The sequence below is a fragment of the Aulonocara sp. 'chitande type north' Nkhata Bay genome, linkage group LG5 (assembly GCF_057382095.1).
Source record: "Aulonocara sp. 'chitande type north' Nkhata Bay isolate Kocher_YH1m ecotype deep benthic linkage group LG5, A_spYH_male_GT1.1, whole genome shotgun sequence".
Classification (NCBI taxonomy): Eukaryota; Metazoa; Chordata; class Actinopteri; order Cichliformes; family Cichlidae; genus Aulonocara; species Aulonocara sp. 'chitande type north' Nkhata Bay.
This window is the reverse complement of record NC_141348.1, coordinates 18,685,188-18,701,513: the sequence shown is the minus strand read 5'-3', so window position 1 is coordinate 18,701,513 and position 16,326 is coordinate 18,685,188.

Below are 16,326 nucleotides of genomic sequence, written 5' to 3'. Positions count from 1 at the left end.
ACCAGCACCGCGACGGCGCTGTCACTGAGGTTATTTAAGACCTGCGGGCCACACAGGGAAGAACACAGTTTAGAGTAACACGCTTACTAATGAGTTTGATTGTAAAAAAAATGAACGGTACTAGACTTTGGGCACTTTTTTCAGTGATGGAGTATCAGAATTTAGGGCTAACATTTAAATACGATAACTTTTGATTGATGATTATCAGACAGCAATATCGGCTTAATTTCACCGTAGCCTACTTCTGGAACTGTTTAGTGAGTTTGACTTTTATTTTTAAGTACTTTTGATTGTTCTTTAAAAAAAAATCAATACTGAAGTCCAAGGGATAAATTCCAACATGGGCCTATGTGTATCATTATCATTATTATTATTATTAGTTTATAATATTATAAACTATAATTCGTTTATAATAAGTATAATCATATATATATATATATATACACACACACTGACAATTACTGATACATACGCCTTGGGGCAGATAGCCTCTCTGTGTCTCACACCATGACCTCCGCATGACTTTAAAATCACACTGATAGCACGGCGCTATCAGTGACCGTCCATGGCGTTCATCGCTCTGTAAAACTTAGATAAAACTGCGGCTTTTTAAATTTACAGCGTTTCATCGTTCAGTCAAAGACATCTCAATTACCCGAGGTACTGGTGTGAAATTGAATTATCGCCCCTTTATTTCTTTCACGCCATTAAACAGGAAGCATACTAAAAATCATTTGCAAATCACTGGCCTGGGTAATATGATATCTATATGGATTGATTAACTAATGGCAAATCGTGGGATTTGTTTTGATAAGTCCGTCATTTGGGCTTTTCAAACGCCGAGCCTCTTGTTGATTAGAAAGTGAATAGAGTCTTAAATGAAATGCTTAATAAGCGCATAACAAGCAGTAGTTTAAGCAACAAATCGTTCCTGTAATCGGAAATGAAGAAAAAAAAACCTTTATAATGAAGTAAATGATGTAGAGCATTTAAACACTGTCACCCTTAATTCACAACGCTCAAAACAAACTGATTTATTATTATTATTATTATTATTATTATTATTATTATTATTATTATTATTATTATTACACTTTTTATTATAATAATACTAGAATATAAATACAGTAATTGTTTTTGTAATTTATTTTTGGTAACCACACATGATCTTTAGTAATCTTTTTACACTATTTTAAATAAACAAATTGTCTCACTGTGATCATTATCTAATCACTCGTTTCACTTACTCCTGTTTTTGTTTTAATGGCACTTATTATTATCTCCTCTGTGGACATCATCACTAATTTGCTCCTCCAACACATATCACATCACAATCATTTTCAATTTTCATCAAGATAAGGAAGAAAAGTGGTCATAGTTATTTGTTTTGAAAATTAATTCTGTGGGAACTGACATGAGATACAAATCAGTTTTGAAATGCAATCATGGGATTTAGACAGTGGTGTGTGTGGCTCGGCCTTTTTAAAAATATCACTGCAAAAATCTCTGCCTTGTCCTTCCAGTGACACCACGTACATAAACCAATGCTCACAAAAACCTTAAGCCCATCATTTTGGGTTGTTCTCTGCCGCTTTATAGAGCTGACCAAAGAAAAGCAAACCTAAACAAATAAAGGAGGGGGCAGAAGCAGGGGGTTTGTCTGGGAAGTTGTGCTGTAGATGGCGAGCCGCTGTGTGCCCTGTCCTTCAGATCACAGCGTAGCAGACTTGGCTCCATCCTAATCTCACAAGTCTCAACAGTCTGAAACTCAAGTTTATCCAGAGGGGGTTGAGCCTCTCGGAGCTCCCCATCACCATCACATCTAACCCACCCCAGCCTTCCGCTTGCCTCCACCCAGAGGAACACACTGTCAGTGACCCTTTACTGACTCTGGCTGCCTAATCCTTTAAATTTGGGCAAAGCCTGAAATGATGAGGAGTTTGGCTTTTTTTATATACAGGTGATGTCCTTTGCCTCTGACTTCTCCTGTGGCCGGCAGGCTCAAATTAAAGAACAAAAGACACAACAGATCCGTGTGTTGTAGCGGGGAGCAAAAAGACCATGTGAGCTGCAGGAATGCAGGAGGATGTTTTACAAATTCAGCTAATATGGACCCGAGGGAGGAAAAAGAATGGACAAATCAGAAGTTTTAGGCAGACTTGTTCACACTGAACACACTATAAGGTCACAAGCAAGCAAAAGGATGAAGGACACTTAGAAAAGTACAAGAGTGCGGTCTGATTGGTTGGAAATATTTGAATAAACTATACAAGACAGTTTAATATAGTATGTTCAAGTTGTTGTTGAGATGTTGAACTTCAGCAGTGTTTTAAAGCCACCAAAATCACACTGAAGATTTAAGATTAAGTTGCTTTTTTTACAGTAAAATACTGAATAACTGACACCAGCAATACACAGTAAATCCCTCCTAAAGGTCTTAAAGATGGCTCATCCTGTTCAATTATTGTAGCATAACTGCAAACATTGTGTGATTTTTTAAAAATTACAGATCAAGGATATTAAGAGTTTTCTTTTTTTAATGTTTGGAAATTGAGCTCTGAAAGGATTTTTTAAAAAAGGTGTTTATAAAAAAAAGACATCTCCACCAAAGCACCACCATTGCCTCTGCCTTTCTGTCTGTTTTATGATGTCAAACCATGTTAGCTTTCTAAATAAGGTTGTCACATACTCCATGATGCCCCTGGAGTCACAGCTTCTCAGTGAGTGAGCTCATTCGAGCGGCAGCGCTTGCACCCACCTCCTTCCACAGGCCCACCCCTCTCCTATGGGAGACATATTTAATTTAATCAAGGCCTGTCAACACATTGATTTTGGCACTTTCAATTATGGCCCAGCCATTTACGGGCTTCATGGGCTGTGGATCTACTGATCTGTGATGAGGGGGGCCCTATCAGTGCAGGACCACATGGACGAGGAGCCTCTTTGTCTTCCTTATGGCCCTGCGCTGTCTGCAGGAGACACTGACACATGGCTGGTGCTTCGGTTTCACTCCCCTCCTGCTACCCATAATTAATCCCTCATTAGACAGGTCTTTATTGTTTAATTTGTGCCTTTCCTAATCAAATTGGGCAGATTAATTGCTACAGAATTTAGAAACGGTGGTGAAAAATCACCGCTTTTAATTGCCTTCAGGTTTTATGACGCCCAAGGCTCTTTTACTGAGCCATCACTGGACACGGGAGAAATATCTCACATTCTAAAGAATGTTCTCTGCACCAGCTTTTGAGTGATGATGCATTACTGGGTTGCTTTTTTTTTTTTCAGAAAGCACAGCTACTTAGCTGAAGCTCATTAAAATGTTTCTCTGAGATATATTTTCCCTTGCAGTCCTAATTGCAAAAGTCAACCTTACAAATTCTTGTGTTTATTTATGGTCTTGGCCTTTTATTTGTGTTCTTTTTGGACTTTATAGGCAGGGTTGTGTATTTGTGTGTGTGTGTGTGTGTGTGTGTGTGTGTGTGTGTGTGTGTGTGTGTGTGTGTGTGGGTGGGGTCTAAGAAAACAAGAGTAAGTTTAGGTTTCCAAAGAGGTCTAGGTGTGCGTGAAAGTGACACAGCATATGTGAGCATATGTAAGAAAATGCTTTTAATCATTAAATAATCTTTTCTGTTGGATGTATTGAAGGGCTCTGGGATTATTAGTGCCTCTCATATTGTTTGAGTGCAGTGGAGAAAAGTGAGTTGGATGAATGGTGTTAGGTGTGACAATAAAAATTGTAACAAGCTATTTGCTTGACACATTTTTACAGCGTATATTTAAGTGGTGAATAAAACGCCAGTAGCTTCTAACACTTAATAAAGAAATGCTTTTGCACGCTTTGCACGGGCACCTTGTAAATGCAGTTCTAAGCCATATTTAAGTGAAAACAGAAATGAATATTGCAGTCACTCTGTAAGGGTAAAGGTTCACACAGCTCAGTGAAGAAGTAAAGGTCAACCTTTGTTCGCAGTGCCGAAAGAAACTTTGTGATCATTGCGAATTAGGTAAATACAATAAATAAAATAATAATTTTTAAAAAATCTGTAATGATCATAATAAATTATTACTACCCCAAAATACAACAACAAACCAGACAGTTTCAGGCCCTCCTTTAACAGTTTTGGAAAAAATATTAATGGTTTGCAGAAATATTTTAAATGTGCATATGCAGTAATCATGATTGTACTTCACACAAAAAATAACTGCTGATTATAGCTTTACTGCAATGATGATGTGTGCACAAAGCACAACAAAATTATTAAAAAATAATACATAACCTACAATCTTTTGTTGCAAGTGCAACATACCTGTAAACCTTTGCATAGACTCTGATATCTGTGTGCAAATGTGTGAAAAAAAGAGCTGTCCTGGCTGGTTGTGCGTGTGTGTGTATGCAAAGCATCATGTTTCAATGACATCATTTAATGAGAGCACTGATGTCAAAAGTAAGGTAATTGCGTCGGCTGTCGTGGCACCATACACCTTGGCAATTATAGCGTCACTCAGCGATTATGGATCATTATCTTTTTAAATGGCGAGCAGTCCAAACAATGGACTTGCACAAACCGATCTACTAATTGCTAGCAGATATAAGTAGGCATGTGGAGCCATATATATACATATATATATATATATATATATATACATACATATATATATATATATATGTATGGCTCCACATGCCTACTTATCTATCTCTCTCTCTGTGTGTGTGTGTATATATATATATATATATATATATATATATATATATATATATATATATATAAAAACACCCAGCACGCCCCTGCAGGCGGTTTATCCTTCAAGCTCGGGTCCTCTACCAGAGGCCTGGGAGCTTGAGGGTCCTGCGCAGTATCACTGCGCTCTTCTGGACAGAGATCTCCGATGTTGTTCCCGGGATCTGCTATATATAATGCAAATTATGAGGTTGAGTTGTACAAATGTAATTATTAAATTTCACTTGATGGACAGATGAGCACAGCGAGAAGTACATGGTAAATGGTAAATGGCCTGCATTTGTATAGCGCTTTTCTAGTCCCTAAGGACCCCAAAGCGCTTCACACTACATTCAGTCATTCACCCATTCACACACTGGCGATGGCAAGCTACATTGTAGCCACAGCTGCCCTGGGGCGCACTGACAGAGGCGAGGCTGCCGGACACTGGCGCCACCGGGCCCTCTGACCACCACCAGTAGGCAAACATGGGGTTAGTATCTTGCCCAAGGATATTTGGCATGCAACCAGGAGGCAGCCTGGGATCGAACCACCGACCTTCTGATTAGTGGCTGACCTGCTCTGCCACCTGAGCTACAGCCACCCATAATGTGGGGTATACATGTGTGGTATTTAGTGATGGATCACTTCTTCACTGTTAAATACAGTGAAGAAGGACAGAGCTGGATGGTCTTGTGGGAAAATGAGCCATTTACCATTCGCCAGAGGTTACTGAGCCATTTTTTACAAAAAAAGAAGAAAGAAAAAAAAGAAAAAGAAAAGGTGGAAAAGTTGGAGAAAACTCCAAGGTGAGTCATTAAATCCATTAAGACAGCAGTGATCTACTAACAAAGGAATTTGTTTTGACTGTAATATTATTTATTAATTTTCACTTTGTTCCACGTGAAGATGAAGTGTTTTCCTCATGGATTAGCTGGTGCTGTCCACAATTGTTTTGCCCTCACTAACCCCTTTTGCCCTCTCTGCACCAGTTGAGACCTTATAAGGCAGCGTAGATTCCTCTGGCTTGTATGCTTCATATTATCTTCACATCCCCCTTATTCAATATCTCTGATGATTATCTCTGGTGAAGCTGAGGCCCACGACCGTGCAGGAGCCTCGGCCCTTTTATGCACAACTGGATCACGGTTCGTTCTTTTTGTGTGTCATACTGTAACAGTTGTGTAACTGGTTTTGTTTCCAACAGATGGTTGTCCACTGTTGCTGTGAAACATTACAGACTCTGAAGTGATTGTTTGGAAACAGATTTAGTTCAATTTATTGTATTTTTCTTTCAGCAAGTGCAGATGTTTTACAGGAAGACATGTTTTCAAGATTAAGACTGTTGATGACAATGAAAATCATTTATATGTTAACTGCTTTTAGTCCAGTATCATAGAAAGCAGCTCACGTGGCCTTGAGTTCATTTTAATAGGTGTTAGCAAGCACAAGTGCTCTGACCCAGAAAATTTATTGGATTAAGTCTGCTCTCTTCTCTCTAATTTCCCTTCTATTTGTTATACCAGTGGTTACTGACAATCTAATACTACAGACAAATTGAGCAAAAGCGTACACAAAAAAAAAAAAAAGTTTGTATTTCCCTCACCTTAACCATCTCCTAAATCCACCCAAATGTTTTTGTGCACAGAAATATCAGCGATTCAGTGACTTTACAAATAGCTGTTGGGTCAGAAAATGCATGTGTCATCTGTTTCTAGTTCTAGCTAATTAGCACTACAGCTCATCTGTGGAGGATGCTATAAATGTTCACTTCCTGTCATGCTACAAAAGCAGTTGTGGGCATAGACTGTATATAAGCAATGGCTGGAACTACAGACCCCAACAGGAAATCATGTATCTCTCAGCTCCCTTGCTCTATGTTCTCAGTAAACAGTTTTCGAAAGGGGGCATGAGCTCAGTTGCTAATTTTAACTTATGCTAAAAAAAAAGAGTGGGTGATATCACGGTGACTATGTCCATCATTCATACGGTCTTTGGTACAGGTAAAACAATTTGGTGAAGGTTGGCAAAAAGAAAATGGTTAATGAAATTGTTCACAGCAAAGATTATGGATTTATTTGACTGTTTTCATTTACAGAGAGATCAGATTATAATGTACCGTTTTTTTGGCACAACGAGACAAGAAAAAGTAGGCATCTATACAGCTGGTAACTCTAAAAGTAACCAAATAAAACCAAAAACACTCAGTTTGGATAAATAGCACTGGAAACATGCTTGATTAATTTTGGCCTACTTTTAACAAAACTCTGATCTGGTTGAGTCAATGTGGACAGCACGGGCATAGTGGACCCTTCATTAACTACAGATCCATAAAAATCTAAATACTAAATGTATTTAGACCAAATATATACTCCAGAAGAAGTCCTGTTATGAAAATCTTAAGGATTACGCAAACACAAACTTGACGTATGAATGGAGGCTCATTATGAGCTGAGGTTCCACAGCTAATTATATCTGTGCTGGGCTGTGATGGTGAGGTTAGCTACTTGCTGTGTGGCGGAGCCACAGAGGCTGCACAAACATCTTCTCAGAGGCCTCGGCTCCTTGTTTAATGAAACATTGCAGGGGCCTCTGTGAATGCACACAGAGAGGCACGGCACAATCTGACGGACAGTGTCACCGAGGCCATGCCAATTATGTTTTCAGCAAAAGCCCACCAACCCCTTCCCTTTTCATCCCGGCCCCCATCCCACACCTCGTGCTCCCTGCTGAGACATAGAATAACAGGACAGAGATATGATTACTAATCTGCCCCCCCCACACACACACACACACACCAGACACTGAACACTCAAAATGATGGGATTTGTTTGTTCAGTCATCAAGAAGTGTTTCAAACTGAAGGAGAGGTCAGGAGGGAGGATGGCATAATGAGAGTTTGCAGCTTCAGATGTTTGTTTTTGTTCTGATTGGATTGCGTGAGGCTTGATGTGTCTTTAAGTGCTCGCTGGTTTCATCTTGGGTGTAGCAATCTACTTTTAATGGCAGCAATTTGTTGGGTCTACCAGGACTGATGTCATGGACTGTACACTGCATCACAAAGAGACGCTTAGTTTTGAACAAAGTAGCACATTAACCGTGTTTTGCCAGCTTTGTGGTAAACTCTAGGTCACGTCTCCTCTCTCGTGAGCCTTTGTGTGCGATTGTTCTCCCTTTCTCCGGTTGCGATTTTCTGCTCCGAGGTGCCTCTGCCGCTCTTTTCACATGTATGAGGAGGTGATTAAGTACTCTTCTTATGGGTTCATTCAAATTTTCTGGCAAAGATGTTTCATCCACCTGACAAAGAGGGATGGATATTTCATTTGTCAAATTCTGTAATTGTGTGGGAGTCAGTCATCACATATGTAACTGAAGAGAGAGCAAGGGGCAGGGGAATAGAAGAGGAATTACGTACAGAGAGTGCTCTTTGAGGGTGATTTAGCTCCTGGTTTCAATGTGAATATGATCAGAAGAATAGGTACCACTGCCTATTGTCTTGTGGAAAAAGATTTGTCTCTTTGTCACCAAGAGCCCCACTCTCTCTGAAATCATTAACTCTGCTTTCACGACGCATTTGCACCTTCATAAAAATGATTCAAAAAATTAAATGTGTGTTTTATTCATTTGCTCTATTGATCTGTCGTACAGTTGAATTTAAGTATTTTGACACTAATGTATTATTGTTCTTCAAGCTGTTTGCTTCAGCACATTCAATCATGTATGTCCTTAGATCCATTTTCTTCCGCTTCAGTTCAGTGTGGTGGCGGGTCTGGAGCCTATCACAGCTGCTAGTAGACATATTTATGATGTAGCTAATTTAACACACAGTATTCACACTGCGAGGGCTAAAAAGTTATTAAACACATGTCTAAACACTGAAATGAATGGGCAGCTATGTGTCATCTAACAAGTTAATGTCATTTAATAAGTGCATATTTGTCTCAGAGTTAAGGGTTTATCAGAGCAACCTGGGACCATTTAGCTCTGAATGTTTGGGTGTATCTACTTATTAAATGATCAAATAAACACATCAGAACAATTAGATTTCATTTTTGAGCCTACATGATCTTTACCTGCGTATGACATCTTCTTCTGGCTGAATAAATGAAAAAGTTTTGCATGGATAAAGAAGATTTACACAAAAGTGCACAGTTACACATTAAAGGTTTGCAGCTGAACGTCGAACTGTTTGTGGGCGGAAAATGTTGAAAGAGATCTAGGCTTTATGTGAAGCCCGAGTTTACAGGTGAGGGGTTAATCTGCAAGTTTTTCTCCGACATTTGAGAGAGAGACAGTCATACAAAGTCACAGAAAAGTGGTTTAATCTCAGTGGTATCAAGTACATTAGTGAGAAATGAGAGCATCTGTTCTGTTTGATGATGGCATTGCACTTTCAAATGGAAATAAATGTCTGTACTGCACAACATTTGGAACGTGTGTGTTGATGTCTGTAATTTGTAAAAACACAACACTGGTACTATAATGTAAGTTAACAAATTCTAAGCATGACCAAGCATTTTCCCGGCAGATTTAATAAACAAATAAATAAAATGAAATAAAAAAGCTCACAATCTGGCCTCAACAACTATTTCCTGTGCCATCCTCTATAGCAAAATGTACCATATTCACGATGAAAGTAAGCTTATACCTTCAAATTTCTGTCTTTTCTCTGGTTTAGTGCAGCAGGGGAGCCACTCAGTGGGGGATAAACTTACATGATTATACAGACAAAAAGGCCTGTAAATGAACAGCGCAAAGGCTCAGAGTATAAGATACGGCCATGTCTTTATTTCTGCGTAACAGGATTAGCAAGCCCATGAAAGGCACACAAAGTGGCCGGATTATGGGCAGTGTCAGTTCACTTTGAGGAGTTCCTAAATCTAGGCGAGGAAGCTCAGCTCTGCCCTAGAGCTGAGATCACCCCAGCCCTTACGGTGTGGCTTGTGTAACACGAATGCCTCCTTGACTCCTCCGCCCCCTGCAGTACACACTTCATTAGGCATAAGAAACACAATTAAAATCAGTTAAAGAAAGACCACTGACTGCTCGACTGTTGCTTAATAGGCTTAAGAGGCTAAAATAAATCTAATTGCATGTTATTGGTTGGAAGTTAATCCCCCATGGCTTGACACTGGGGTGAGTTTTGGCAGATTTGTGCTATGTGGTTCTGCACCAGCTAAAGATTGGCTCAATGAGAGGAGCTTTCATGGTTACAAAACCAAAGGAGTGCACTTGACTCCTGACAGGGGCTGAAAACCACTAAAAAGCTTGCTAAGTGGTCTCAAGTCGTGTCGAGTGCGCGCTCTTGTATGACGAGAGCACCCTGTGAGTCCACACACAAGTGAAACGATGATGGCAGGATCATGGTGCCAAGTGATATAAGGTTTCAGTTTCTTGTGCATTTTCATTTGCGGAGAGAGGATTATGAAAGTTTGCAGGCGCAGGAACTAAGAGGCAGCGTCATGGATTCGTTGTTTCATTACACAGTTTTGCAAGATATTACGTGGAATTAATATGCAATTACTCCGTCTGCCAGAGACACCTGAGCTGATTTCAAAGCGCCACATTAAATGAACCAAAGCAAAATCAAACACTTAACTCGCTGTTTGGTTTCTGGAATTGTTTCCAGTCGTGTAACAATCCTGCAAACAGATTGTATTTTTCTCCAGTCCCACCATAATTGGAACCTCACTTTTGCCCTTTTGTACATATTATTAAGTTGTTAAAGCTATCAAGTCAGAGGTTGGGCATTTAACCGGATAGCCACACGCATTGTTAAACCTTTTTTTTTTTTTGTTATTTCAACTAGACAAGATTTGCCCTCTCAAGGTTTTTCCTTATGCATACAATACCTTTCATCTGTGCATATGGTCATGAATGTGCTGGTGCATGATGACTAAATAGCTTATGGTGTAAATAGGAGCCAGGCAACTGAGCTCCAAAGTGGATGGAAACAGTTTTCTATCTTATTTACTTTGGAACGAACAGGAAAACCACCTATTTACTTCCAAGCCCTTCTTCTCTAGAAGGTTTAAGTCTGCCTTTAATTTAGTAAGCAATTCGACAACTCACTTTTCACAATAAGTACTAATGGTTCTCCCTTGGATGGCAGCCTGTGGGGTGTAAGATTAATTACATTGTGATGGCCTCCTTTGCTGCACGCAAATGCCAAACAGACAAGTCAGCCAACCTCAGATGACACAGATTCAGCTCAAAGCACAATGGCCTTTCCTTGTTGCATCTGCTGTTTATGTGCCACTGGTGGCCACTGTAACGCCCAACCAAGCCTAACGGTAACTTTTAAACAGTAAACCAAGTAGTGGTTTGCGGTCACTTCTAGTATGGCTTAAGCTTATTGTGCAGAGACATGAAACTGACTAATCAGAGCCTTAAAAGAAACAGTCGAAGATTATGTGATGGATCAAGTAAAAAAAATTGGACAAACTCAGCAAACAAAATATACACTTTTGAGCTTGGCGCAAATGCTACTCATGCCACAGACATTTGAATAAAGAGATGGTACTCGACCCTATTAAGTGACAAATCTATTTCAACATAAATCAGCTTATGTTATGTGACGAATTTAAGGTCTGCAGAAAGTGGCGTAGCTACAGTTTGTATAGTCACTACCAATCACTGTAGATGGCATCTGACGACTCTCTGCCTCCCCTCACAAACATGCAGATACCAATAGGTGCTTATCACGTGGAATGGCAGTTGCCAGTCAATAATTAGCACAATCCATTATGTTATTTTGAAGAAAAGAATCTCTTTGAAAGTAACTTTGAGCCTTTGATCACAGCCTGATCACCTGTTTACTTATCTGGCTTGAGGCGTCTGTTTAGCGTTAGGTGCTTCTGCCTTCACGTGGCCGAGCACAGAGCAGAATGGTAAAAGGAAAAAAGTAAAACATCGAGACGACTTTAGGGAATCCTCCAAATGTTGATGAATCCTGCAAAGCACATCAGAATATTCCTCAATACTCTAACACAGGTTTAACGCTGCTTGTAAAACACAAGGCAAATTGTGAACATACAGCAATCTGCTTAAAAACCTGGTAATAGAAAATAAATTTCATAAACACCGGTGCCAGCAGAGATTTATTTTTTTACCCTTTTAATTATGTAGGTGGAAGGAGCCTCATCTGGGACTCTCCTCGGCTCTTACTGGAACAGTGGCGCGGCTGCCCCTCTGTTGGTCTTCCATGGTCTCTTGTGCTCTGGGGGCCTCTGGATGTCTGGAGTTTTGATCTCCTCCATACCCGCTTCACACCCTGGAGGACGGGGCTGTGGCCCCCCCACACTCCCTAGCAGATCATTACATGGAGAAACCTTTGGAATGCAAGCATGCTGATCCACACAGGTATGCACACATGGGTATTCACAGACGCGGACTAAAGCTTTCTTGGCTGCTGCCTCAAAGCACACTGTGCGCTGTCTATCTTGCGTGCTGCACAATATCGTTTATTATTTAGTAAATATTGATATCTATGACTAGCTAGTTTATTGTGATGGTGCTTTGTTTTCTCTATTATTATGTTGCTCTTTGTTGTTTGCTGTCTCCTCTGTTTGTTTTTTTTGTTTGTTTTTTTTTTTTCTCCATACAGGTGACCCAGGAGTTCTTTTTTTTTTTTTTTCTCTCTCTTCCCCCCCCCTTCTCACCGTCTCTTCTCCCCTTTGGTTTTCTTTCTTTCTCTCATTCATTCCCCCTGTCCTATTTATTAAAAAAAAAAAAAAAAAAAAAAAAAAAAAAAGACAAAGGATGAACTGAAGCTCTGCCATCACGTAATGTCGCATACTGCTGTTTCTGATGTCATTAAAAAAAAAAAAAAAAAAAAAAAAAATTATGTAGGTGGAAGGAAGTTTCGTATTCTTCTACTCAATAAACTATATTAAGCTCTTTTTTAAATGTATTTGTTTGTAGAAGAAAATAGAAGCATAAAGAGTTCTATTATTGGTGCATTTTTAAAATACTGAAAATATAATGTTGATCTTTGTAGGAGTCCCACATTATCTCTGTTATTAAAAAAAATTCCCCATTGGCTTTAATACACTGACATACTTTAAGATCAAAATCTGCAAGCTAAGCAGTAATAAGTGTTATCATTGGATTAGCTGGCTCATAAGTCTGCTTTCCGCTTTCATAGGTCTGGAAAAAAAAGTCCTTTCACACACAATTTAACCTCAAGTTCATATCCTTATGCATTACACCAGTTATCTCAATATCTGGTTATATGCAGCATTAAAACTTTTACATAATGGAAAAATCTGAATCTACAATTGTTAAAAATAAAGTTATAGCATGAAATTATGTGAAAGGTTATTTACATATCCTAAAGGTTAACTGTGGCAGGCAGGTTAATAAAATGTGACAATTTCATAAAGATCAATTAAAAAAATCGACACTATAATTCGTATTCTACTTATTTAGCAGTCGAAGATTGTTGACCTGCACAAGCCTGGAATGGGGTTCAAGACCACCCACAAGAACCTTGGTGAGAAGGTGGTCAAGGACCGAGTTTTGGTAAAATGAGCATAAAATGAGCCTCAATTGCCTTTGGTCTGCGGTTATGAGAAAGGTGGTGGATCAGCCCAGAACTGCACAGGAGGAGCTTGTTAGTGGCAGCTGAAGGCAGCTGGGACCACAGTCACCAAGAACACCATTGGTAACCAGGGATGGGAATCGAAGGTTTCGTTTGCTTGTCTACCAGTCCTGCTTATTGGTTTCACATCTACTTGCGAGATTTCAGTTTGTGTGTTGGAGGTGAAAAACTATCAGCATAATCTACAGCATGATATGGTCAGTACCTTTATTTTTATAGCACAAATAGACAAGAGTGCAAGGACAAAGAGAAAACTGCATCTATGACAGAAAGAGATGCATTAACACAACTTCAGCTCTTTGCAAGCATCTACACAGATGACATGCTAATGCTAAACTAACCAAGAACCCAGAGTGAAGGCTGAGTGAATGCAGCCCGGCAGCCCACCATAAACCGCAAAAGATAACAAACTGACGAGCAGTCAGGCCTCAGCGTATCTGTTCATGTTTCTACAGTAGAATCACTGTGGCGATCGCTTCAAAGTCTCTCTGCGCTGGTTTTCATCTTTGCTTTATGTTGCTGGCTTTGTGTTCATGTCCTCAGTAGGATAGGCATTTGTGTTGGTGTGCTTGGCTGTAGCCTTAGGTTTATATTGTTAAATAGTAACTATGAGACAGTGTGTTTCAGCAACGTTTCAGAGTAATAAGAAAGTAATTTAATGAGTAGTATGAATAGTTACTTTCTCCTTTTAAGAAAAGTTAAATAGTTAAAAATATCCCTACAATAGACTGAAATATTGCAGTCCCCAAAAGCCCCACCTGTTCAAGAAGTCACATATACAGGCCTGTCAAGTTTGCCAGCAGACATCTAAATGATTGAGAGAAGGTTTGGGAGAAAGCGCTGTGGTCAGATGAAACCAAAATTGAGTGTTTTGGCATCAGCCTGTCATGAGAAATGCTGGGTATGACCCAAAGAACAACATACCCACAGTCAAAGCACAGAGGTGGAAACATTATGCTGTGGAGCTGTTTTCTGTTAAGGGTGCAGGACGACTTCACCACATTGGGGGGCCAATGGATGGAGACACATGCTGTAAAATACTGGATGAGAACCTCCTTCCTTCAGAAAACTGATGATGAGTTATGGATGGGTCTTCCAGCATGGCAGTGACCTAAAACATAGGAATGGCTGAAAAAGAAGCATATTAAGGTCATGGAGCGGCCTAGCCAGTCTCCAGAATTCAGGCCCATAGAAAATCTGTGGATTTTCTGAAGCTTTAAGTTGCCAAGCAGCAATCGAGAAAATTAAAGGGTTTAGAGAGTTTCTGCAGAGAAGCCGATCAAAATCCCTCCTGAGATGTGTGCAAACTTTGTGACAAACTACAAGAAACATCGCACTGCTGTGCTCACTAACAAGGTCTTCCAAGTACCAAGTCATGCGTTGTTTGGGCATCAAATACATATTTCACTCAGTGGCATGCAAATCAATGAATAACTTTCTTTTTCTGGATTATTGGTTGATATTCTATCACTTTCCATTAAAATGAAACCACCATAAAAAAATCAGACAATGTTAATTTCTTAATTTAGCAGCAGATCGAGTAATTATTTCTGTATGCATGTGCAATAGTTCAACAGTAGCTCAAGAACTCATTTGATAGATTATTGAAAGAAGGAAGAGAAAAGACAGCTGTGCTTCCTGCATATCCATATGACGCCCCAAATTAAATCAACCTTTCACCGTTTCACTCAACAAGTGTTTGGATTTGCCTTTTACATCTCAGAAATAATTTTCTTCTTTTTTCCCCACTCTCTCTCTCTCTCTCTGTTTCTTTTCCTCGCTCTGTCTTCTTTCAAAAGAATAAGTGGAAACAAGAATATTATCACAAGTAGTCAAGCGAGTAACAGCAGCCACGTTTTTTGAACTATAATGATTACAGTGCCTTGGCTTGAAAATGGTTTGCAGTAAAAGGAAAAGTGGGGGAGGAGGGAGGTAAATGCCAAGGGAGGGATTTTTACATGTGTGTAAAATATACACATGCATGTAAATATATCACTTTATGTATTTATCATTCTAGGGAGAAACAGGACTACAGAGACCAGGGGGAGTAACAGAACGGAGCGGAGTGAGAGAGAGCAGGAACCTCTTCTGGTATCTAAATGATTACAATGAGACCCTTTCAAGCCGTAGCGGCCATTGCTGTGACTTGATATGATTTTTATCAGATGCTGAAATGCTACATTACCAAGTGGCCAGTAAATTATGTCTAAACCAATTACAGTGGGACCCTGTGCGGCCCAGCAGTCGCAGAGGGCCAAGTAGGACGGATGGGGAGAGGCGGGTGGCGGCAGAAATGAGAGGAGGATATGATAGGGCGGGTTTTGGCGGGGGGAGGTGGGGGCATGGCTGGAGTTTGTCTTGATTAGTGGAGTCTGGGGGCGCATGAGAGTCTGGCGATAAGGCTGCTTCCAGGCCCTGTGTGTGTATGCGTGTGTGAGAGAGAATTACAGAAGTAGTACATATAAACAAAGGTAAGCAAGGGTGTTTTATTTGTACGTGTGTGTGTGGCTGTGTGCGCATGTGTGCATTTAGGGAAGGTGTGAGTCTGTCAGAGGTCAGAGAAATCAAAGCAGAGAGGCATGGGAAAACGTGTTTCAAAGCCGCCCCCTATAAATGAGAAAGCAATAAATTAGCCACAGTTTCTTAACGCCTGTCGAATGAAACTGATGAACTGGATTTATACATCTGGTCAAAGAATCAGTGTGTGTAATAGACTGCTGAAAATGGTTGTTTTATCACAATCTGCTTTTATCATAAAAACAGAGTATTTAATATATAAAAAGCTCTATTGTGTTACATCAACCACAGCAGTTTGTTTAAAGTAACTGCACAATATTTGGAAAATGAGAGCGTGAGCTGATGCTACCTAGACCCAGATTCTTTCTTAATTCTCCAGGTTAATATAAATGTATTAACTGGGCAAGTCCTCCAAATTGTTGTTGTGGACAGATGTTGTAGCTGCTAGCAGTGAATAATCTTTAATAACCTTTATCTCTGTGTCTGACT